The sequence below is a fragment of the Mandrillus leucophaeus genome, unplaced genomic scaffold, assembly GCF_000951045.1.
Source record: "Mandrillus leucophaeus isolate KB7577 unplaced genomic scaffold, Mleu.le_1.0 Scaffold152, whole genome shotgun sequence".
Taxonomy (NCBI): domain Eukaryota; kingdom Metazoa; phylum Chordata; class Mammalia; order Primates; family Cercopithecidae; genus Mandrillus; species Mandrillus leucophaeus.
In genome coordinates, this window is record NW_012101499.1 from 2514717 (window position 1) to 2540962 (window position 26246).

The 26246-nt window shown below is 44.5% G+C and overlaps 1 pseudogene; it reads right to left on the reverse strand.

The window, feature by feature from the left end:
- Nucleotides 1–2588: 2588 nt before the first annotated feature.
- Nucleotides 2589–21970, reverse strand: LOC105535969 (annotated as a pseudogene).
- Between the last annotated feature and the right edge of the window lie 4276 nt (nucleotides 21971–26246).

The window sequence follows — 26246 nt, forward strand, 5'->3', positions numbered from 1 at the left end:
GTTTTTAGTATGTATCATTATATCAAACCTTTTTATTGCTGAATAATATTCCATTAATGGATATACTAAAATTTTTCCATTTATCAGTTAAGAACATTTGGGTTGTTTTCACTCTTTGGCTATTGTGAATAATACTTCGAAGAACATTTGTGTGCAAGGTTTTCTGGGGATGTATGTTTCCATTTCTCATGGGCCTATATACTCTATATACCTAAGAGTGAAAATTGATGGGCCATATGGAAACTCGATGTTTAACTATTTCAGAAGGTGCCAGACTGTTTCCAGTGTCGATGAACCATTTTATATACCCACTAGCTGTGTGAGGATCCCAGCATCTCTCCACATTCCAGCCAATATTTGTTATCAACTCTTTTTGATAAAGTCGTTCTACTGGTTCTGAAGTTGCGTCTCATCGTAGTTTGCATTTGCATTTCGCTGATGTTGAACCTCTTTCATGTACCTATTCGCCACTTGTGTATCTTTCTTTGGAGCAATGTGTACTCAACATTTACTAATTTTTAACTGGTTTGTGTTTTGCTGTTGAGTTATAAGAATTCTTTACATATTCCAGATAAAAATGCTTGACAAGATATAATTTGCAGAAATATTCTCCCATTCTATGGGTTGTCCTTTACTTTCTTGATGGTACTCTTTGAAGCACAAAAGTTTTTACTTTGGATGAAGTCCAATTTATCTATTTTTCTTTTGTTACGGGTGGTTTTAATATCATGTTTATGAAACCATTAATTAGTCCTAGGTCATGAAAATTTATTCCTATGCTTTTTCCTTTTCTAAAAATCATCTTAAACATTTTAAAGTGTACAATTTAGCAATGTTATATATATTCACATCATTGTGAAATTAGAAATTTTTTATCTTTCACAACGGAAATTTTGTACACATTAAATACTAATTTCTCCCCTACTCCCATCCCCATCCCTTGGCAACCACTGCTTTATGTTTCTGTGATTTTGACTACCGTAAATACTTCATATGAAGGAAAGTATTTGTCCTTTTGTGATTGGCTTCTTTCACTTAGCATAATGTTCTTGAGATTGATCCATGTTCTAGCATGTGACATGATTTCCTTCTTTCCGTAGGCTGCTTAGTCTTCCATTGTATGTATATACCATATTTTATCCTTTCTTCCACCAATGGACATTTGGATTGGATCTCTTGGCCATTGTGAATAATGCTGCAATAGGGATTGTATTGAATTTGTAAATAGTTTTAGGTAATATGGACATTTCAACAATATTAAGTCTTTAAATCCACATGCAGGGTGATGTCTTTTCATTTATTTATATACTCTTTGGTTTCTTGTAGCACTGTTGTTTTGTAGTTTTTAGTGTCCAAGTTGTTTGCCTCCTTGGTTAAGTTTATTTCTAAGAATTTTATTCTTTTTCATGCTATTATAAATAAAATTGTTTTGTTTTGTTTTGTTTTTCAGTAGAGACAGGGTTTCACTGCATTGGCCAGGCTGGTCTCAAACTCCTGGCCTCAAGCGATCTGCCTGCCTCAGCCTCCCAACATGTTGGGATTACAAGTGTAAGCTGTCACACCTGGCCTGAAATTTTATTCTTAATTTCCTTTCCATATTGGTCATTGCTAATGTATAGAACTGCGATGGAGTTTTATGTGTTAATGTTGCATTTTGTAAGTTTGCTGAAATCATTTATTAGTTCTTACAGGTTTTTTGGTGGAATTTTTAGGGTTTTCTACATATAAAACCATATAATCTGTAAACAGAAATAATTTTACTTCTTCCTTTCCAAATGTTACCAGCACACAGAAATGATATATACTCAGCCAGGCATGGTAGTTCACACCTGCAATCCCAGCACTTTGGGAGGCTGAGGTGGGTGGATCACGAGGTCAAGAGATCAAGACCATCCTGGCCAACATGGTGAAACCCTGTCTCTACCAAAAATACAAAAATTAGCTGGGCGTGGTAGCGGGTGCTTATAATCCCAGCTATTTCGGAGGCTGAGGTGGGAGAATCACTTGAACCCAGGAGGCGGAGGTTGTAGTGAGCTGAGATCGCGCCACTGTACTCCAGCCTGGCGACAGAGTCAGACTCTGTCTCAAAAAAAAAAAAAAAAAAAATCACAGCAGCCCTGTGAGGTAGGTCCTACTACTATTCCCATTTTCAGATGGGGAAAGTGGGGCACATAGAGGGTGAGTAGCTTGCCTAAGGTCAAGCTAGTGACTGGTGGTGTCAGGAGTCACACTCCAGCAATCTGTGCTTTAACTACTAAACCAGACCAAATTTCAAAAACCACTGCTCTTAAGTACAAGTAAAATATCTCCAAGAACATTCTGAGCAGTTCTAAAGGCAATGGGAGGTGCTTTGACTTGGGTACTCAAGGGTTCCCAGGCACAGACAGAGCCTCTGCTTTCTGCCCTCAGTCATGACAGCAGGGCCTAGTCTGGACATAGGTGGGCACCAGAACTTGTCAGCATGACAGAAGGAAGAGATGAACCACATAGCATAATCTTTCCTGATCTCTGTGTATTATCCTGAAACCCCTTTAGATCACATCACCCTACTATAAAGGACATTTGAGCAAAGACCCAGTGCACAAAGCTTAGCGCCTGTTTGGGATGTTGACGTCCAGCAGAGATAGCTTGTAGCAGTTGTCACAGATAGAAATGCCATGGAGGGCAGTCAGCAGTGATGGAGGCAGCATTCCCTGGTGGGTCAAACCCAACCTGTAAGGTCTGTGGGTTTGCAGACCTGATGATTTGATTTTGTCAGAACACACATATTGTTCAGGCACAGAGAGACCACCTCCTGTTAACCAAGTACCCATTGTGGGATAAAGCTCAATGTCAAGGCATTCATTTACAAATAGGAGCCTTTGTTTCTCAGTGACAAGGATCTGGTGCCTGATCATCAGGGACCCTCTTATCAGAGTGTATGAGATTCCATATTAAAAACCAGCGGTTGTTGGTGACCACACAATCAGAACAAAGGGGCATATTTTCCAGGTTAATAAAATTGTGGAAACAACATTCAAGGGACCTGAGAGTCCCTGACACAGACCCAGGAGTGGATCAACCCAAGGCGTTTTCACCCACCCTGATGCAGAATGAGCTCCTCTGTTCACGTGGAGAGTGAGTGCCACTGTTTAAATGACAGCTGTGCCTCTCCACGCTCTTTGCTGAAAAGCAAGAGCAAAATCGACCCCAGCTCAATTGAGAGGAGTTACTGCATTGATGGTGATACGAGAAGGGGGCAGGGAAGTGCTGCGAGGAGAAGGGCAGGGTCCTCGGCGAGGGCTCCACCCCCAGGTCTGTGCCCACGGTCCTAGGTTAGGAGAGGCATTTCTGTTTCAGTGCCCCAATGTATTTCCCAAGACCACCCTGGCCTGCCACGCCCCCATCCTGTGCTTAGAAAAACCCTGAGACCCTGGCGGGCACGCACACAAGCGGCTGGACGTCGAGAGGAACATGCCGGTGGAACACACTGGCATCTGCCATCAGGCCATTGGATGGCGGAAGACAAGGCAGGGGGTCTAATTGAGCTGACTAATGCAAGCCGCCTATGGACGGATGGTGAAACTGAAAAGAGCACACTGTAACACATGCCCACTGGCGCTTCAGTTGTAAACATTCACACCTAGATGCTGCCACGGGTCGGAGCCCCACAGCCTGCCTGTCTGCATGCTCCCCCTAGAGGTTTGAGCAGCGGGGCTCGGAAACAGTAAGCCACACCCCCTTCACATGCCCTGCGAGGGGGATAAGGGAACTTTTCTGGTTTCATTGGGAAAGCAAAGGACCTTGGCTAGGAACGGGCAGGGCTGGAGGACCAGGAAGCAGAAAGCACGGCAGTAGTCCTGCAACACGGCCAGTCTGTCCTGGACACCAACTCCAGTGCTGTGCCTCTCTCTCAGGTTTCAAATCCCAGGGAGGGGTATCTAATTTTTTAAGCTAAGGCACGTGCCTGGCCTTGACCTAAAAGAGACCCAGATATGGATCTTTCTAGACTGACATCCCACTCTTTAAGGGATGTCAGGGCACTTTTCAGAAGTGGAACTCAAGGCTGGTCTACTCCAAAGCAACAGGTGCCCACAGCGAGTTAAAGCTCATGAGACAAGACGCATCACGTGCACGCCTGTAATAAAAAGAAGTTCGATTTACTGGGCAGGGGGAGTGCACTGCAGAGGAACCCTGAGGTTTTGCTTGGTGATTCTAAAGAGGGTTTGAGTAACAGAGGGTCAGTCTGGATTGGATATTGCCTGGAAGTGGGTGCAATTAGTGATTAGTTTTCTTAATAATTTTTAATTAGGAGCCAGGGAGAGTAAAGTGAAGTCGTTGGTAAAGAAGCAGTTGTCAGTCTTGTTAGCAGAAGAGAGCAATGTGTAGTTGTTGAGTCTCCTAGTCATCGTCTTATTTCAGACATGGACAGCATGGCCTTCCATTTATATTCTGGGAATCTCTCTGATGTTCCTTGGGAACCTCTGGGCTAGCTGTTAGCTGTGAGCTGTCACTTTGGAGTTTCTCACTTTCTCAAAGTTCTGAACATTAATCAAAATGAATCTGGTTTGCAGGCCCTGACTTTCCCCCTAGTGACTTAGGGAGACGTCAGCATTTAAGGTGGTGTCTGCTGAGAGCTGATCATATTTTTAGTGACTGATGTCACCAGAACTAGATAAAGGGGTGTCTGAGGGATGCCCTGCAGCTATGGACCACAGTGGCTTTATAAGGGGAGAGGGACTGGGCACAATTTTATTAATAAGTCTGAGGATTCCTTTAGATTTTACCAACTTTTTCCTTATGCCAGGTGAACACAATTTCCAATTGAAAGAACTTCTTTTCCCCAGATAAGATTAGTTGGGATACCAGAAACTTTTAATGGTTTCTGAGATTGAGTCATTAACATAAACAAAATAACTGGATCACAAATTGTCAAAATGCATCCCTCACACATCAGTGCAACTTCTCCTCTAACTGTTGATGGCTCAAGTCTTTCTGAACACATTAATCTTCGGGTGAGAACTTGGGAGATAAACACAGTCATGTTCTTTATAAATAAGGAGCCTCCCTGACAGTAGAAGTCACAAAGAAAGAAGACCATGGGCCTCTTCCCTTTGAATTGTTTTCCCTCTTGCTATGTTACTGCTTGAGCTTCCTTTGTGGGCTCCATAGTATCTCTGTTCTTTCCACTACTCATAAAAACACCACAGGGTAGGCTCCAGAGTGACCACAGCCAAGCCCCAGCTCTGCCAGCAGACCTCCATCTTCTCATGATTCTGTGGGCTTCTGTTTCCTGGCGTCTCTCTTCTTCCTGGCATCTCTCTTCGTCTCTCTAGGCTCTTGGTGAATTTGTACTGGTGGAAAAAGATGTCAACATTAGTAAGAAAGGAAAGATTTACAGCCTGAATGAGGGCAATGCTAAGTATTTTGACAGGGCCGCCACTTAATATGTGCAGAAAAATAAATTCCCTGAGGTGAGTGAAGAAAGCCCAGGTGGGTCGTAGGGAGAATGTTGTCTCCATGGGGTCCTGTTTGGGTGGTGGCTTCTGGGGGCCTTGCCGAAAGAGGCTGGAGCCACTGTTCATAGCTCTGGTCAGTATGAGAATGGCAGACTCTGCCTTTCTTCATAAGCAATCAGTATCTTTTATAGCTAAAATTTACCTTCTAAAGATAATACTTCCCTTTACATTTAAGTTGTTCCAGGAAAAATTGTTTATAACAAAAGTTAGGAATAACACTTGCAAAACTCAGAGCTCAGGCCAGAATCTCTCTTAAGTCATTTGTTTAAGCTCCAACCTATAGGTTCACTCACTCAGTTGCATTTGCTTTTCGAAGGAATAATTAATTACACAAGAGAACTTCAAAAAGTTCATGGAAAAAAATGAAATTAAAAGATAAAAATAAAAAATATAAAATTTATTTCTCAACATAAGCTCCACTGAGCTCAAGACACTTTTGTAAGGGTTTATACCAGCCATTTAGTCCAACCCTAAACCCAAGGTCCTGGGAATTTAACCCTGCCAAGGCGGTCTTTTTTATGTTATTTGCTCAAGAAAAATGGATGCCCTTTAAAGGTTTTTTAATATTAGAAAACAAGAAGAAGCCAGAAGGAGCCAAATCAGGGCTGTAATTATATTCCATTAAAACTCTTGCAAAATTCCCTTGTTTATTAAATTAATGAGAGGAATGAGCAGAGCATTGCTGTGGTGGAAAACTCTCTGGTGAAGCCTTCCTGGGCTTTGTCTGCTAAAACTGTAGCTTTCTCAGAACACTTTCTTAATAAGCATATGTGGGCCAAGGAGCCCCAGTGTTGTGAAAATGAATGGCTGTGATTAGTCAAGGCCAAATTGTATCCTGCACCTTCAAAGGCTCTTGCTCTCCTCCCCCAAGTTATGCCCATCTCTAGTTACCCGTCCGTCCATCCATCCATCCATCCATCCATCCATCCATCCATCCATCCATCCATCCATCCTTGTATCCCTTCCTTCCTCCCTCCCTCCCTCCTATCTATCTATCTATCTATCTATCTATCTATCTATCTATCTATCTATCTATCTATCTATCTATCTATCCATCCATCCTCCTTCCTATCTATCTATCCATCCATCCTCCTTCCTATCTATCTATCTATCTATCTATCTATCTATCTATCTATCTATCTATCTATCCTTAACTGAGAGATTTCTCACAGCTTTTCTTTCTAGAGCAAAGGTAAGTTGAAGAGTAGCAACACCTCCCTCTGTTATGTGGAGTCATTCTGGGCTTAAAAACTAGGAATTTAGGGATGTAAGTTCTATCTCTAGTTCCTAGTAGTTCACTGTGTGTCTTCTGAAAGATTCTTTCTGTATTTAAATGTTTTGGTTTCATGACTTAACGTTTTCTCCAAATATAAAAATTGTGTGTGTTCATGTGTAACACATGGAAGGCACCAAAAAAATAAAATGTAAACAAAAACCATGTGTAAGTGTCTTCACTCTCAGTAACCCCACTGTGAACATCATCATACATCTCTCTACGTTTTGTTTTCTTGCAAATGTGCTTACATAGTTATCAAATGTAATCCAATCTACTTCACAAGTATTTCCTAGTTATTAAAAATTCTTCAAAAGCACATTGCTGTACCATAACGTATTTAATCATTCTCAGGTTGTTCCACACTTAGCCTGTGTCTAGCTTTTCACTCCATAAAAAAATGTTGCAGTGAGCCCCTTTGTGCCTTGTCTTTGCTGATCTGAAAATTGCCTTAGAAGGTATTCCTAGAAGTAGGATTTCTGGTAAAATAGAATTGTGGATCCTCACCTTAGTCTTCACTGTTAATTCAGTCCAAGGTGTTTCATCTTGGATCCAATAAAGTGCTAAGTAACTAAAATACCAGAAGACTTGGTAATTTCTTTCCTGTAGTATGGTTTCAAGGGATGCAACTAGAGGATAATATAATATAATGATGTTCACTATAATTATGAGTTGGAGATAATAATAATAACAGTTAACACTTGCTGGGTGAGTAATAGGTGGTAAGCCCTGTTTTAAGTGTTTTACATGTATTAACTCCTTTATTCTCATAACAACTCTTGGAGGCAGGTACAGATGGGGAAGATGAGGCACAGAGGGGTTCAATTACTTATCCAAGGTAAGTGGCTGAGCCAGGATTCAAACCCAAGCATTCTGGCTGCCAACCCATACCCTTAACCACAACATGACCCTGCTTGGAAACAATCAAGTGGGGAAGAACCCTCACCTCCCACACACTGGGTTGCATGGCTTAGGGCTTCCTAACCTGCAGGGAGATAGCGCCTCCTCCTTGCTGGCTGCGGAGTTTCTGCCTCCTTCAGCTTGGTTCCTTTTCCTGCTTTACGGGCTGTGCGCCTGCTGGGTGTGGGCAGGACAAAAGCCCAGATGAAGAACACCCAATTCTGTATCTGGAAGGGAAGAGGAATATGTATTAGGTTGTTCTCAGGAATCTGCTGGAAGGGGGATGGAGGGAGGAAATGAGTGAGAAAACATTGCTTCAGGGGTTTGGTATTTTGTGTTCTCATTTTCGTTTTTGACAATTAGAGCATGAGGCTTGCCTAATTAGCAGTAATAGTTCCTTACACTTTTCACAAATTCCACCTGGTGCAAGGCCAGATGTGATCTATAAAATCAGAGTTCCTAGAGATGACAGGTCTAGTGGTAATGAATTCCCTCAGTATTTGCTTTTCTGCAAAAGATCTTATTCTCCTTTGCCAATGAAGCTTAGTTTGGCTAGATATGAAAGTCTTGGTTGGAGTTTCTTTTAAGAATGTTGATCATTCCCTATGACTCATGGGGAATGGACCTCTGCTGAGAGGTCCACTGTTAGTTTAATGGGCTTTCCTTTGTAGGTGACCTGACCCTTCTCTCTAGCTGCTTTTAACATTTTTCTTTCATTTCAAGCTTGGAGAATCTGATGATTATGTGTCTTGTGGATGATATTCTTGTGAAGTATCTTACGAGGGTTCTCTGAATTTCCCGAATTTTCTTTCTTTTTTTTTTTTAGCTGGCAAAGCCGAATTTTCTGTTGGCCTCTCTAGCTGAGTTGGCGAAGTTCTCATGGGTGATAACCCGAAGTATGTTTTCCAAGTTGTTTCCATTCTCTCCATCTCTTTCAGAGACACCAATGACTCATAGATTGGGTCTTTTTACAGAATCCCATATTTCTCAGAGGTTTTTTTTCATTCCTTTTTATTCTTTTTTCTTTATTCTTGTCTGTCTTATTTCAGAAAGCCAGTTTTCAAGGTCTAGGATTCTTTCCTCAGCTTCATCTATTGTGCTATTAATACTTGCGATTGCATTATGAAATTCTTGTAGTGTGTTTTTCAGCTCTATCAGGTTGATTACATTCTTTTTCATATTGGCTATTTGGTCTGTCAGCTCCTGTATTGTTTTATTGTGATTCTTAGCATCCTTGGATTGGGTTTCAGCATTCTCCTTAATCTTGATGATCTTCATTCCTGTTCGCATTCTGAATTCCATTTCTGTCATGTCAGTCATCTCAGCCCAGTTCAGAACCCTTGCTGGAGAGGTGACGCAGAAAGAAGGCACACAGGCTTTCCGAGTTGTCAGTGGTCTTGCACTCATTCTTTCTCATCTGTGTGGGCTAATGTTCCTTCAGTCTTTGAAGTACTGTCCTTTGGATGGGTTTTTTTTTCTTTTATCCTATTTGATAACCTTGGGGGTTTGATTGTGGTACAAGGTGGGTTCAGCGGACTGGCTCAGCTCCCAACTTCTGGACTGCGTGCTCTAATACTGGACTTCTACTGGGCCGACTTTGTTCCCAGTCTCCTTGAGGTTAGAAATCCACCGTGCGGGAGGTAAGGAGGTTCTCCCAGATAGCTGGTCACAACACTTGTATGGGTGGTGCCAGCCAAAGCGCTTCATAGGATGGTGGCAGTGGAATCTGTCCTCGTTTGCATGTGCCAGCAGCAGTGGCAGTGGCACTGTGGAGGGGTGCATGCTTGTCCATTGTGGTGGGGTGCTACTGGATGCTGGGTTGCCAGCCTCTGTGCAGGTGTTCACAGCAGTGGCAGAGGCAGCATGGTGTCAGGAGGAAGGGCACCTCAGCTGGTGTCTTACATGTGTTTGCACTGGTGATGGTGTTTGCATGTGGATGGGGTGCTGGTGGGTGCAGGAGTGTGTGTGTCCTCTGTGTGTGTTCCTGTGGGTGGCAGTGACCACTCAGGGTGGATGTGTGTCCATTATTCTCCATGCCTAGTTTCAGGCTGGTGGTAGCTTGGTGCAGAGGTGGGGCATTAGTGGGGGCAAGGTCTACCCATACACACATGCTCTGGCAAAGCCATATGGAGGGGGTGGCTGTGGGCAGGTGTATGCAGGCAAAGCAGCACAGGGGAGGCTGCAATCGGGGGAGGGTATGGGCAGGCTGGTGTATGTCTGTGGGGCTACTCTGCTGGAGCTCTTTGCTGGTCAGGTATGGTCTGCCAGCACAGGAGCTATGATGTGGAGCCCCAGGAGGTATCTCTGTGGGCACCCAAGGCTGCACTACAAGAAGGCGTGGCCAGACTGGGGCCCTGGGAGAGACCAGGAGACTGAGGGATGCTCTGGTCGGACCTGCCCTGTCTCATGGACCACCCTGCAGAGTTCAGGTCCCACAGTTCTCCTAGGCCTTAAGACTCTTATAGGAGCAAGTTGAACTTTAGGGGGATGGGTGTCCCTGGCCATGCTCCACTAGAGAAGCTCCTGCAACAAACCTTCTGGGCTCCACACTGGCTGGAGTTCTGCCCCTACCCCTTCTCTAAGCAGCTTTCCCTGCCAACTCAAGTGTCGATGGTGGTTGAGGGACCTCCTCCTGTCAGGGTTCCAGATGCCCATGACAAGATTGGGATACTCCTTGCCAGTTCAGCTCACCCCTTCTCCAGGAATCACAGATGGGGTTTCGAGAAGGAGCTCATAGTCAATAGTAGATAGTGCTGCTTAGAAGTTAACTCTAGTGTCCATAGGCTATGGTGGTGCATTGGTGACCTTGGGGGAAGTGTGTTCCACTAGAGTGATGGGATGGAAGTCGAGGAGCAGTGGGCAGAAGAACTGGGGGAGGTGGTGATGTGGAGGTGGTGATGTGCACACCTCCATGCCTCTATGAAATGTGGCAGTAGGGAATCCCAGGATGGAACTAGAGTCTGATATGGGGCCTTTGGATGAATTTCTAATCAAATGGGAGATCGTTGAGCTGATGGGCTGAGGCTGAAAGAGAAGTTGAAGTACGTCAAAAGAAGAGATGGGGGAAGATGGATGTCACTGAGTCTGTGAGAGGCAGAAGGGGGAGGAATCAGAAGACAAGAAGAGGATGGGCTTTAGGTAGGAGTTGGACACCACTTCCGTTATAACAGGAGGAAAGGCAGGATATTTACTCAGCACCTGTGACTGGCAAATAAGGAACATGGTCCCATCTCCAGGAAGCTGCAGTCTAGTTGGAGTGGCAAGACATTACAACAAAAAAAGAATAATTCAGTGTGTGATAAGCCTACAGGGCCCAAGTACTATAGAACTGTGTAAGCATTTACAAGAAATACTTCAAGTTAGGTTTCACTTATGTGAAACCTCACTGCAAATCAAGGAAGGTTGAGTCCCTTATGAGGCCTCGCTGGCTTTGTTCAGAGATTTCTCAGGCTTGGTTTCCATCTTAACTTACTTTAATGGTTTGTTGGTAACACACACAAACACACACACACACACACAGTTTCTAACCAAAACACCTTGAGAAGACATCAGTTCACATTTGATCTTATTGGCATTTACTCAGTTCTTTATCCATTACTCACTCTAGCTTGTGTTCAGGTCTTTAAAGTCTGGACATGTTATTTTACCAAAGTATTAGTTTTGAAGCTTGCTTTGCTTGTCATTACTCATTAACCTCAAGCATTTTTGGAACACAAAACACTTGATGGCTGCCTTAAGGAATTTGCTGTCTCCCTGTGCACTGTCAGAGAATTATTAGACTAGAGAAAGAAATCATAGATGGATCACTGAATGGGGAAAACCAAAGCTGCCTCAGGGAGCAATGTAATCATATTGTCATGCCTTACCTCTTATGCCTACTCTAAGGAACATCATGACTTTCGACTTATTTCTCTCTGGTCAAACATCCTTTTTATTACACATGTGAGTAGTGGAATCGAGATTTACAAATAAGTTGTTTTATTTCTTTAAATAATTGCTAAAGGTGTTTAAGATTTTGCCACGGATAAACACTGCATGCAGTAAGAGCTGAGTAGTCATTATTTAAGGAAGTCTGCTTCTCAGAAAGCTAAAACGATTGTGAACCACAGTGATTCAAGCAGGAGCTTCAAGGAGCTACCAAAAAACTGTTGTTCATGTAGACTTCCTCCTTCCTTCCTTCCTTCCTTCCTTCCTTCCTTCCTCTTTCCTTCCTTCTTTCCTTCCTTCCTCTTTCCTTCCTTCCTTCCTTCCTTCCTCTTTCTTTCCTTCTCTCTTTCTCTTTCCTTTCTCTCCCTTCCTTCCTTCCTTCCTTCCTCTTTCCTTCCTTCCTTCCTTCCTTTCTCTTTCTTTCTTTCTTTTTCTTTCTTTTCTTTCCTTCTCTCTTTCTCTTTCCTTTCTCTCCCCTCCTTCCTTCCTTCCTTCCTTCCTTCCTTCCTTCCTTCCTTTCCTTTCCTTTCTCTCCTTCTTTTCTTTCTTTCTCTTTATTTGTTTAGCTGCTCTCTTAAGATTGCTACAGGATGTTGTCTCTTTAAGTAGTCCTACGTTTAATAAGTCCAATCACATGTTGACATTTAAGGGGCTCATAATGAATGAAATGCACAATTGTATAATTGTTTCAATTTCTACACTAGTGAGTGGAGGATAGGGGGTCAGGAATGTAGAGGTCACCCCAACTGGATGTGTGATCCCAGAGCAGGTACTGACTAACCACGAAGGCCACTGAGTTTTGTCTCTTCTCTTTCTGCCTTCTAGGACAGCAGTGCTCCCTATGGGGTCAGGTATGTGAGCTCCATAGTGGTGGATATGCACCACATCTTGGTCTATAGAGAAATCTTCATGTACCCAGGCGACCAGAAGAGCCCTCAGGGCAAAGGAATTCTCCTTTGTCCACCAGCTGTGCATCCAGTCAGGGAGCAGGAGGAGCTCTCTCCTGTCATACCTGCTGTTTGGCTACTGCGCTGCTGCTCCTTGGCATGTCTGTGTGGTGGGCAGGGGAAGAGAAACCAGCTCTATTTCCCTTGAATGAGCCTCCAGGCTGTGGTAGGTTTGAAGGAGAAGGCCGAAATCATGTGACTGGTGATTCTTACTGTCCTTCCCCTTCGGTCTCACACTCATCATTCACCATGAGCCAGCTGTGTGTCTTATCTGCCACAGGCTGCGTCTGACTTTTAGCTTCAGTGCCAGCTGATTTGGGGTCATAGACCGCATAAGGAATCTAATGAAATTTATCAACACACTTACCAGAAAAATGCATATAAGCATACACATTACGTACACATTACATGTTTAGAGGGTTTACAGATGCCCTGAAATCTACCCAAGAATCCCCTAGAGAAGTCCCACACCCCAGAATAGGAACTTCTGCTCAGAGCTCATCAGATATGACTGTAAATGTTGTTCCTGGAAGGTCTAACTGCAACTCAGCTCTATCCCATATCCATTAATTGCAGGGCAGAGGCCAGTGGCAGAAGTTGTAACTCACAATTTTCTTTTGCGGGGCCTGTGGCTGGCAGCTCTGGGTGGAGAAGATCTCCTTGATGCAAGAGCTGAAGGCTCTTCCCTAACATCAGCAAGCCTGGGGAGCTGAGCAGGTGTCTTTGTCCTGCACTTCCTGGGCCACCTTCTCTGGCAGCAGGGAGCAGCCCAGGGCGGGATCAAGGAGCACTCTTGGAGATGGGTCAGGCTTCTTTTCTCTTTTTTTTTTGAGACAGAGTCTCGCCCTGTCACCCAGGCTGTTGTGCAGTGGCACAATCTCGGCTCACTGCAAGCTCCGCCTCCCGGGTTCACGCCATTCTCCTGCCTCAGCCTCCCGAGTAACTGGGACTACAGGCGCCCGCCACCACGCCCAGCTAATTTTTTGTATTTTTAGTGGAGACGGGGTTTCACCGTGTTAGCCAGGATGGTCTCGATCTCCTGACCTTGTGATCCTCCCGCCTCAGCCTCCTAGAGTGCTGGGATTACAGGCGTGAGCCACCGCGCCCGGCCGGGTCAGGCTTCTTAAGGGGAAGGACCCCTGCAGCAGGGCTGTGTGAGCTGGGGACAACATGGCCCTCCCAGCAGGAACTCACTGGAGACACCCGGGTCTGGTCAATCAAGTTATTTTCTGTCAAACAGTTGGGATAAACAGTTCCCTCAAGGGGCCCCGGACTGCACCTGAAGGAACTGAGGTCTCCCTGGGTCTCCAGGGTCCTGGATGTGGATGTCCTGCGGAGAGGAGGGGGTTTTCTTGTCCTCCTGCTCCTGCGTCTCTCTGCCTGACCCTCCTCCTCTATCACTGCTCTGGGCTTTCCTTGGGTCCTCACCTTAGTCTTATTCGGCAGCCTGGCTGGGATCGGAATCAGCTTCCTGGCCCCGGCCACCTGCTCCCGTGGTGAAGGCAGTTGGAGAGGGAACTGGCTGCTGGGAGGAGGGATCCTCACCGAGCTGGGGTGTCCCAACATCATGGAGTTGCGAGCAGACAGCACGGGTTTCTTCCTTGGGGGGAGCCCGCCGCCCACAGCAGGCAGGACCCCCAGGGGGACGTCCGTGTCTGGCGGGAGAGGACACGGTTTCCTAGGGGCGCTGTAGAAGCTGACTGGAGAAGGCCCGCGGCTCTGCTGAGGGTTGAAGAGGAATCGGAAAGGGCCGGGGGTAGGCGTGGGCGCCGCAGGCTGAGCCGGGCCAGGCTGAGAGGACTCACGGGCTATGGGAGCTTGTGAGCGACGGCCCGGCAGGGGTCTGCGGCGGGACCGGGGACGAAATATACTTAATAAATTGCCCATTTAGAGCAAGTTGTGCGGGTACAATGGCGAGAAAACGGTCAGTAATGGAGACGCTGCTCCGTAGTCGCCCACTTCTCTTTCGCCAGGCGCGCACTGGGCAGCTGAGCGCTTGTGACGTCCCAATGGGGCTGGTGACAGAACCAGGGCGTGCAGAAGCGCGCGGGAGCACCCCCGTCCTAGGGCGCCTACCAGAGGGGTCAAAGGGCAAAAGGGAGAGCCCCACCCCCACCACTCCCGCCCCCGCAGGACCCAGCAGGACTCTCTCACACCTGGGGACATCCTGCTCCTGGGGACAGGTATGTGGCCTCTGATGGGCCCCTCTGTGGGGCTGTGGGGGATGCGGAGCTGACATATCAGAGCCCTTTCCGCCTGGCGCCTGGCCTGGGCACTGCCTTGGCACCCAGTGGCCCTGTATTGCCCGACCCTGTCCCCTGGGTTATAGGGCCAGAATCTGCTGGAAGCCCAGCACGGGCCCACCCGCATCCTGCCAGGTTCCCCCAGGGCTGCTCCAGTGCCTCTGTGCCGCCTGGAGCCAGGCTCACCTTCTCCATGGCCGCCCTGGCCCCTAGGGCCACCAGTCCCGCTATGCAGGTTTCCAGGGAGAGAATGCGGTGCTCTGACCTGACTGGATGCTGCCCCTTACCACATCCCTTCCTGGCAGGCAGGGCCTCCACTTCTTTTCACAAATTTACCTAAGACCTTCCCGCAGGTCCTTCAGGTGGTCATGGCCCAGCTGGGCTTTGAACCTGGGCTGTGTGATTCCACAGCTGGCACTCTGGCCTGTGTGCCTGCCGATCATGGATATAGCACGTATTCTTATTTTTTCCTGTAGTCCTGGGGTACTTAGCACCGTGGCATATCTGTAATAAGCACATGCACACCTAGAAGAAGGCCTTCACTTCAACACGTAAGTTGACCATGGCCCACTCTGGGCTCCAGTCGTCTACAAAGATGTAGGGCAGGGACTACCCATTGTCAGCACTGCACCATCCCACATTGCTCTTCTAATGGAGCCTTCAGCCCAGATGTTTTTTCTTATCTAGTGGGAAGGATCCAAGTATGTAAAGCTTATGTTCTACATCAACTTTGGTCTATCCTGAAAGAAATTCACCAGGGGAATTATTCCATATTGATAAGAAGCCAGTTTCTTTGGCCTTCCTGGAATATGTCTTGAAAGCAAATGTGTCATTTATTTGCAAGTTAATAGTGGAGCAATGTATTGGATTAAAATATGATCAACGAAATTTGGTCATTGTGAGCATGCCAGCTGGATCCACTCTTCACCACACATTAACACCTAAATATAATTTCAGATCTTATGCCCAAGAGAAGGACATACTCTTGGGTGTCTGGACAAGGAGAACATGCATGAAAAATCAACAATTCTTCTTACCCATCAGGCAAGTGAAGTCATGGAGCAAACCATGACCCCATAACTGGAGAGACAGAATAATACCAAAAGCCACAACTTACAGCCTCAGAAACCCACAGGTAGAGACCTCCACAGGAACAAGCAACTGGGTGGGGAAAGCAAAGTGCAACTGACAAATTGCTGGAGGCCCAGTGTGAACAAGGCTGAGAGTTAAAACTCTAGGTAGGAGTTTCCAGCCATAGAGAGGCCCCATGAGCTGTAAAGCTTCAATAGCTCTACTGGGTTCTGAAAGTGAAAAGGTGTGAAATATTGCATTTCTCTAATGATTAGTAATGTTGCATTACTCTGGCGGTTAGTAATTTTTTCCTTTTTTCTGGACACTTGTATTTTTTTTTTTTGAGAAGTGTCTGTTAATGTCTTTTGCCCATTTCTTGATGAGGCTATTTGGTTTTTAATTTTGTCTTGTTCAATTGTTTACGTTCCTTATAGATTCTGGATATTAGGGCTTTGTCAGATGCTTAGTTTGCAAATATTTTCTCCCCTTCTGTAGGTTGTCTGCTTACTCTGTTGATAGTTCCTTTACTGTGCAGAAGCTCTTTCATTTAATTAGGTCCCACTTGTCAATTTTTGTATTTGTTGCAATTGCTTTTGAGGATATAGTCATAAATTCTTTGCCAATGCTGATGTGCAGAATGCTGTTTTCTAGGTTTTCTTCTAGGGTTCTTATATTCTGAGGTCTTACATTTGAATCTTTAATCCATCATGGTTACTTTTTGTATATGGTGAAAGGTAGGGGTCCAGTTTCAGTCTTCAGCATATGGCTAGCCAGATATCTAGGGAACATTTATTGACTAGGGAGTCCTTTCCTCTTTGTTTATTTTTGTCAACTTTGTTGAAGATCATATGGCTATAGGTGTTCGGCTTTATTCTTGGGTTCTCTATTCTGTTCCATTGGTCTGCATGTTTGTTTCTGTACCAGTACCATGCTGTTTTGGTTATTGTAGCCTTATAGTATAATTTGAAGTCTGGTAGCATGATGCCTCTGGCTTTGTTCTTTTTGCTCAGGATTGCTTTAGCTATTCAGACCCTTTATTAGTTCCACATAAATTTTAGAATAGTTTTTTCTAGTTCTGTGAAAAATGATGTTGGTAGCTTGATAGGAATCATATTGAATCCATAGATTGCTTTGGGCAGTATGGCCATTTTATCAATATTGATTCTTCAAATTAATGAGCATGGAATGTTTTTCCATTTGTTTGTGTCATCTCTGATTTCTTTCAGCAGTGTTTTGTAGTTCTTGTAGAGATCTTTTACCTCCTTGGTTAGATGTATTCTTACATATTTATTTATTTATTTGTTTTTGACTATTGTAAATGGGATTGCTTGCTTTATTGGGTTTTCAGCTTGATTGTTATTGTTATATAGAAATGCTACTTATTTTGTACATTTGTACTATGTCCTTAAACTATATCGAAAGCATTTATTAGCTCCAGGATTCTTTTGGTGGAGTCCTTAGGATTTTCTAGGTGTAGAATCATATAGTTTAACTTCTTTTCTTATTTGGATGCCTATTATTTCTTTCTCTTGCTTGATTGCTCTGGCTTGGACTTCTTGTTATGTCAATTTTATCTGAATTTTTAAAACAATGTATTAGAGATAAAAATAAACCTATCTACAACATGAGTAATAATTGCAGACCAGGGGTTATGAACCTTCAGAATCGTCATTTGAATCTTTTTTTGGGGGGGCGGGGGGAGGTCACTAACTGACTTTTTCTCATCCATGCTCAGGATACGCATTGAGCACTCTTCATCTAACAGCCCTGACCCATGCAGAACCTGCACCCAAGAATCAAGCTCAGGCTTTTTGGCCACTTCTGGTTTAACCTCTGGCCCCTTTATGACTGCACTGATAACTCGAGGAGGAGTCTGGCCAGATGTCTGCTGAGTAGGCACTGAGAGTCTCATTACAGGTGTACCATGGGCTACTGAAAAAGGGGTAAGTGCTCTCACAGCCAATGGTGTTCCAACAATGTTAATGCTTCCTGATCCAGTTAAATTTGACTTTGTCTACAGTCGACACCGTGCAAGCTGTGTAGCTGAGATGGTAACAATTTTGACAGGCTGCATGGTGATTTTGTCTCGGTTTTCAGTAGCAGCTGGCATCATAGTAGGGATTATCTGAATGACTACCTTTGGAGAGGTCACTGTTGTTGGACTAGTGCTGGTTATTAATGATGCACCTGCATTGACTGACTGAACTGCCACAGTTGAAATGTTCTGACCCAGTGATGTCATTACAACAGTACTTGCATTGCCACACGAACCGTCCTTGGAGCTGCTATTGCTGATACAGATTCAGTGGTAGCCGGAAACCTGCATGAAGCATCGTGACCAGGGGAAGTGATATTCACGACTTTAGCTACACCCTTCTCTGCTCTGGGTAGCCTTCTCCACCTCAAATCAGCTAGGCTTAATAATAGTTACAATTGGCATTAATCAGCTGCACCTAGCATTTCTACATGTCTGCACCCACGCTTTCTTTAAAGTGTTTATAAGGGATGAATTTTTTCCCCCACAAACAGAGGATGTTGCTTTCAGGAGACTTTCTGCAGACAGTGACACTTATTCCAATGATTTTTCGTCAGTAGCTCCTGCTAAATCTTCATTATAGGTTTCACTTCTGTCATCATCTATGACCACTATGTTTTTGGGCATATCCTTGAACTGATATACAAGCCTCTGTCCTTCGACCTTTGCAAGAATTCTCCTTTGGTAGCTTTGCAAGAATACCCCTTTGGTAATAGTATCTCAAAGCTTGTTCCATAGTTTCATAGTTCATGTCTGGTTTGTTCTTATGCTTTCCCCAAAGCTTACAGACAGCCTTTGAATCCACCAGCCTGAATATGCCTTTTTCTCTCTGAATCCATTTAATATACTGGGGACAAGTATTTTTATCTTTAAGTAGATATAAAAGAAACTCCTACAAATATATTATGTTTCCTTTTCCTTCTCTCGGTTTTTTTTTATACCTGACTCAGGAGACCCGCTGGAAATTGGTGGTTGTTGGGTCTTTGGTTTACGGCCAATTTTTTTCCTTTTCATTGGTTCATGGTTATCTGGTGAGGTAGGAATAGGAGAGGTATCCATTGGTTCAGATCCCTCAGTTGACATCTCCACTACAGTTTCTGTAATGACATCTGGCCTCACAGCAACATGGATAAATTCAGGACTTCTTGAATCCCTCAAGTAGGTAGGAGATTCCATAGGAAGCAAGGCTTCAGCAGCTTCAATTCTCTTTTGGAGTCATATTCAAAATAATCTTGCTCAGGCGAATGTCTTAAAGCATTTCTGCTGTTTTCCTCTAGTAGCTTCATATTTTGGGGTCTTATATTTATGTCTTTAATCCATTTGAGTTTATTTTCCTATCTGGTGGAGGATAGAAATCCAGTTTCATTCTGTGTGTGCACATCCCATTTTCCAAGCACCATTTGTTGAAGAGTCTGTCTTGTTTGCAATGTGTGCTCTTGCCTTGGCACTTTGTCAAAAATCAGTTGGCTGTAGATGCATGGAGTTATTTCTGGGCTTTCTGTTCTGTCCCTTTGGTCTATTTGTCTTTATGCTAATGCCATCCTGTTTAGGTTATTATAACTTTGTAGTGTATTGTGTATTTTGAAGTCAGGCAGTATGATATTTGGAGCTTACTTTCTTTTTTTTCTTCTCCAGATTGCTTTGACTATTTGGGGTCTTTTTTGATTCCATATGAGGTTTAGGATTTTTTTCCTATCTCTGTTAAGAGTGTCACTGGTATTTTGATAGAGATTTCATTGAATCTGTAGATAGCTTTGGGTAAGACTGGCATCTTAAAAATATTAGTTTTTCTAATGCAAGAACACAGGACATCTTTCCATTTATTTGCATGCTCTTAATTTCTTTCATCGATATTTTATACCTTTCAAAGCAGAGGTCTTTCAGCTGCTGGTTAAATTTATTTTTAGGCATCTCATTTTTTGTGGCTATTTTCTATGGAATCATTTTCTACATTTTCTTTTCAGATAGTCCATTATTGGTGTATACAAGTGCTACCAATTTCTGTATTTTGTCTTTGTATCCTGCAACTTTACTGAATTCATTTATGTTAACAGGTTTTTTTCAGTGGAATCTTCAGCATTTTCTGTATATACGAGTATAAATCTAGAGAAAAGTAAACTCTCATACACTGGTGGTGGAAATATAAATTAACAAAGCCACTGTGGAGAACAGTTAGGAGGTTCCTCATAAAACTACAAATAGAGCTACCATACAAATCAGTGATCCCACTGCTGGGTGTATACATAAAAGAAAGGAAATCAGTATATTGAAGAGAAGTCGGCACTCCCCTGTTTACTGCAGCACTGTTCCCAATAACTAAGATTTGGAGGAACCCTAAGTGTCCATCACTAGATGAAGGGGTAAAGAGAATGTGGTGTATATACACAATGGAGGACTATTCAGCCATAAAAAGGAATGAGATTCTGTCATTTGCAACAATATGGATGGAACTGGAGGTCATTATGTTAAGTGCAACAAGCCAGGCACAGAAAGACAAACGTGGCATTTTCTCACTTATTCATGGGATCTAAAAATCAAAACAATTGAGCTGATGGGCATAGAGAGCAGGAGAATTGTTGCCAGAGGCTGGGAAAGGTAGTGGAAGGGGATTGGTAGGGGTGGGTGGGGATAGTTAATGGGTATTTAAAAAATTACAAAGAATTAATAAGACCTACTATTTGATAGCACAGTAGAGTGACTATAGTCAAAAATAAAGTAATTGAACATTTAAAAATAACCTAAGAAGTATACTTGGATTTTTGTAACAGAAAGGATAAATGCCTGAGGGAATGGATACCACATTCTTCATGATGTGATTATTATCCATTGCATGCCTGCATCAAAACATCTCATGTACCCCATAAATATATGCACCTACTATGTACCCACAAACATTAAAAAACTAAAAATAAAAGAAAAATAAAAAGAGATGCATCCTTTGGTTCCTGAAGCGTGGAGGTGCTGCTGTGAGCTGCAGGAACTCCTTGTGGCAGCCACAGCTAGAGTGAGGTGGATGGAGATGCTGGTGATGGACAGTGGAGTCCTGGTGAGCTGCAGAGAAGGCCGCTGGCACCCGTGCTGGCAAGATGCCTTATGCTGGGGTCAGGGTGGCCTTAGGCCAGGCTCTGCCTCTGCCCATTCCAGCTGTATGAGAGGCTGGTGGAGATCAGCCTCCTCACACCTATTTCTCTTCCTGGGCCTGTAGGAAGACTACATTTCCCAGCCTCTCTTGCTTTTAGGTGAGGGCCAGAGGTTTTGTCAAATGGGGTGGGGGTAGAATTACATCTAGGTTGACCCCCAATGCTCAATCCTTCATCCTCTCTCTTCCCTTCTGAGCCACCTCTGAAGCCGTGCATTTTAGAGACAGAGTCACGACTTGGCAGGAGCCTGGAGGCCTGAGCCATTTACCCTGTTGCTATCAGCCTGGCATGGGAAGGAGAAACAAATCTTTGCTGTATTAAGTCACTGGGGTTTCAGGCTTATTTATTGCTGCAGCATAACCTATGCTATCCTGACTAGGGTAGACTGAGCTTGGCAACATTTTTAACCTCTCTGAGTCTCTCCCTTTCTTCATTTGCAAAATGTTAATTGTAATATCTGTTGTACTCAAGGCCATCTTTGCTGTAGGTAACAGAAACCCATTCATTCTGGCTGAAGCAGAAAGGGAATTTGTTGGAATATTTCAGGGGACTCATGAAATCCAGCAGCCACTGTCTTCCTAGCCTCAAGGACATATCCTTCACGTCCCAGCATTGTCATCCAATCCACTGTGTTTCTGTGTCTCACAGCAAGTTCCAGAAGAAAAAATCGGATTGTCTTAGTTCGTGTCAAGTCAGCTGTAGCCAGAGACCAGGGTCACAGAAGACAAATGTGGCCTTGGGTTTTCTTATGAGCAGGGTGCACTTTTCTGTTAGCTGGGTATCAGGAGGGAGAGGGATTACTAGTGCCATTTGTAAGGAGTCATCTCTGCCCTGTAAAGAGATCCAAGGGAAGGCCTGCTATTTCGGCTTGCATCTAGACCAGCTGTCGACCCCTTTCAGCCACATTTAAATGTTAGACATTTGAGTTACCCGCATGGTCTGAAATTGCAGCTGGTGACCTTTCAGCAAATCTCAAAGTTCTTTCAGGGCGCACAACAGTGTGGACACACAGAGCAGCCCAGAGGGAGGGAGAGTGGTGTCCACTTCACAGTTACTTCAGCGCCACTGATGCATCCGTGAGCACAAAGCTATTTATTTATGGGCTTGCTCTGCTTGGTAGAGACCCTCACAAGCCTGAGACGAAGTAGTAAGGACAAAAGGAGTCTCTGAACGATAGGATGGTCTGATGGTAGTTCACAGGGCGGGACCTCCACCCAAAGGCTAGGATCTGGGCTGTGACGCTAGAGTACTAGCGGAGGTCACATTCTCTGTTAGCAAAACTCTGTTAGGATGCTTTCCATGCATCCCAGCATACACTTTTGCATGAAACCTCAGCATTCCTGCATACAGCATGGCAGACACCTTTGGGGCATCTACTCAGCCCATGATCCCCATCTCATACAAAAGAAAAAGAACGTGATGATCATCGCCAAGAAGGTGCGTCCAAGGGCTGCAGTGCCCCTGGTCGCCATTAGATGATGCTACCGAGCCAGGAACAATCTGCTTTTCTTTAATTTCTGGGATTTTTCTCAATTTCTTAACATTTGTTTTCTAGAAACAATGGATTGCCACCTTTCTAGTTGGAAATCTTGAGCTGTCTAATCAAAGAAGACTCTACAGTAGGACAGTGATTCATTCAGGAGATAGTTCAGAGTGATGTACGGAACCACCTCAGTGGGCGGTTATTCACGGCTGTTCACTTTATCTGTCAGTGAAAAGTGACACATCTTTTGGGGCTTGAATTTGTGGAGTCCAGTAAAAACCAGAGTTCCTGGGAAGAGCTGTAAAATACAGCCTAGTACTCTCACCCCCTCCTTCCTGTTTCCATCTCCACCCTCACCCCACACTTTGCAAGGGGGTTATTGTTCCAGCAGAGATTTCTTCATGCCTGATGAGCTGTTAGACCAGTCTAGAAAGGAAATCACGAGGATCCTGTGCTCTTGTCTAACACGATGGTAAAGTTGGTTAGTGCAGGGCATGGCTAGGGAGGGACCATATTCACTATGGGTCCACGAATAGCTTTTTATAGAGAGAGGTTTGCTGGCAGTCAAAAGGTTCAACCAATGTTCAGCAGCAATACAGTAACATAGAATAGATGCTATTCTATCTGACCCAAAAAGTTGGCTGAACTCCTCGGGAGTCACAAGCACACTGGCCCTGATATTTCAATGAACTATGAAACAAAGCACTGACCCGCTTCTCTCTCAAATGGAATAGCATCTGTTGGGCTATTTGCCCTTCTTTGACACATTGGAAATTGTGGACAAGAGGCTATTTCTTTGTAGATTGGCTGGAAGAATGGAAAAGGTAAAGTAAAGCCAAATGTATTTAACCTCTGCTATACGCCAGGTATTGTGCAAGACACTTTTACACTTGTCTCACATAATTTAAGCCACATCACCCCAATTATTTTAAACTTTCAACTTCAGTTGATATGACCCTCGTTTCTCTCTCCTGTCTAATCTGCCATTGTCTTCTACCATTGGTCTGAACCACACAGGTTTTCATGCAGCTCTTGAATACTCCACACCTGCTGATCTCTCTGCCTAGAACTCTCCTCTTTAAGATGAGCATGGTGGCTAATGCCTGCAATCCCAGCGCTTTGGCAGGCTAAAGTAGGAGGATCACTTGAGCTCAGGAATTTGAGACCCGCCTGGGCAACATAAATCAAAATACAAAAAATAGAAAAATTAGCTGGGCTTGGTGACGTGCTCCTATAGTCCCAGCTATTCAGGAGGATGAGGTGGGAGGATTGCTTGAGCCCAGAAGTTCTAGGCTGCAGTGAGCTGTAACCATACCACTGCACTCCATCTTGGGCAACAGAATGAGACTCTGTCTCAAAAAAAAAAAAAAAATCTGTTCTCTGGGTCTCACTGTGTGTCTTCATTCCTTAATTCTAGTCAAGCCTGTCATCAAATGTGACCCCCTTCATGGGTCTCCAGCCCCTCCAGCCTGCGTAGGTTTTCTTTAGGGCACACACCACAACCTACTCGTGTGTGTGTGCTGACCTGTGTGCTGCCTGCTCACACACTAGAATGTCAGTTCCAAGAAATCCAGCCTTGCTGCCAGTATCGCCACCGCCCTGAAATCCCAGTGCCCTGAACGGTTCCCAGCATACGCTAGAAGCTCAACAAGTATCTGCTGAATGAAAGCATACATGAATGGGCTAAATTGGATCACTATGGGATACACTGAATTATTGTAGAGATGTTGGGGAATTTCTAAGTTTATAGATTATCAAACTTTTTTTGTCTGCCTCTGAGCATGGAAAAAAAAAAAACAGAAACAAAGCTCAAATGAAGCTAGGCTAATACTCATTGGAAAGTCAGGGAAAACTAATTTGGGTGGAAGGAGAAATGACCCTCATCTCACTTGAAGTTTTGTTACCAGTGTCTAATGAGCCAGGGACTCCAGTCCCCATCACTAAGGGCTCTCTTAGGACCTTGCACACAGGCGGCTGTACAAAGGACCCAGGGACTTCCCTCCATGGCTGGAGCTGTCTGTGACAGCAGAGCGGCTGGGTGTAGGGATGTGGGTCTTTCAAGACCCCACCCACTTTATCTTCTCGTCTTCACATTGGGCAGGCGAGTTGTCCAATACAAAACCCAAAGGAGTATTTTTATGTAAGCTGACACACCCTGCCCTCTGTAAGTCATGGTGTTTTTTGATAAGGATATGGTGGTTCTCTTATCTTTTTTCCATGTGGTGTTCTCTGCTGCACACAACCCTGACTTAGTGCAATTGTGCTAATTGGAAGATGCGCTGACTGGGTGGTGCCTACTTCTCTGATTTAGAGGAAATACGTGGTCTGCTCTGACCCACTGGATGGATCTCCCAACATTGACTGCCTAGCCTCCAGTGGAACCATCTTTGCCGTCTGCAGAAAGGTGAGTAGACAGGCAAAATGTGAGGAGGGCTGACGTTTCATGCGTCCCTCCTGGGATTGTCCCTGGAAGGTTCCCAGGCTGAGAGTCATGAGTTTGGAGTCCTAATCTCTGTCCCCCTACTAACTAGAAAAGCCACTGCAAGCAAAGCACAAACTTGTCTCTTCCTAAGCTCCTCATTAGAAGAACTGAATTGGTGATTCTCCCCGTGACTACTTTCTGTTGTTCCTAGGGCAGTAATGTAGAAGGACAGCTGGGATCTTGTTTTGAAATCTGGATGCAACACCAATGTCAGACATAGTATTAGGTTCCAGGTGGCATCCGAAGACCCACTCTTCTGCATCTCACCTTTTATGACATTCATTTTCTTTTGCTGTCAGAACAAATCACCACACACTTAGAGGCAGCAAACGACACCTGTTGATTGCCTCCCACTTCTGTAGGTCAGAAGTCCAGTTGACTTGGCTGGGTTTTCTGCTTAGGGTCTCCTGAGGACAAAATTGAGATGACAGCCAGTGTGGCTCCTTATCAAGAGGTTCCAGGGGAGAATTTGTCTCTAGGCTCATTTAGGTTGTCAGTGGAATTCAGTTCTTTTCTGTGGTGGGATCAAGGTCCTCGTTTCATTGCTAGCTGATGGCCAGGGTCCTTCTTGGCTGCTGAATGCTGGCCGTGTTCTTTGGCTTGGTAGCCCTTCATTTTCAAAAGCAGCAACAGTTAGTCAAGGTTTTGAATCTCTGACACCACCTCCCCGTCTTGCCTCATCTCCCCTGTCCCTAGCCACAGGAAGTTCTATGCTTGTAAAAGCCGGTTTTATTAGATTGGACTAATCTAACCAGGATGACCCAGGGTGATCTTCCTATTTGAATCCATACCCTGATTACATCTGAAAACTCCTTGTTGCCATGTAATGCTCAGTATTCACAGATTCTGGGGATTGGGGTATCTTTGGGGCCATTCCCCCTACCCGGAAACCCTAGCAAACAAAGCGATGAAAGAATGAAGCAACAAAAGCACGGATTTATTGAAACCAAAGTACGCTCCACAAAGTGGGAGTGGGCTTGAGCAAGCAGCTCAAGAGCGCTGATTGCAGAATTTTATGGGGTTTAAGTACTCTCTAGAAGTTTCCTATTGGTTACTTGGTTTACACTCTATGTAAATGAAGGAGTGGCCCGCAACCACTCTGATTGGTTGTGGAAGGCAACCAATCAGAGGCTGAAGTGAAGTTACAAAGTTACATCCTATGCAAATATCTGATTGGTTTCACTTCAGCCTCTGATTAGTCCCCTCCTGAAACCAATCAGCATGCCTGTGGTCTCAGCTACTTGGGA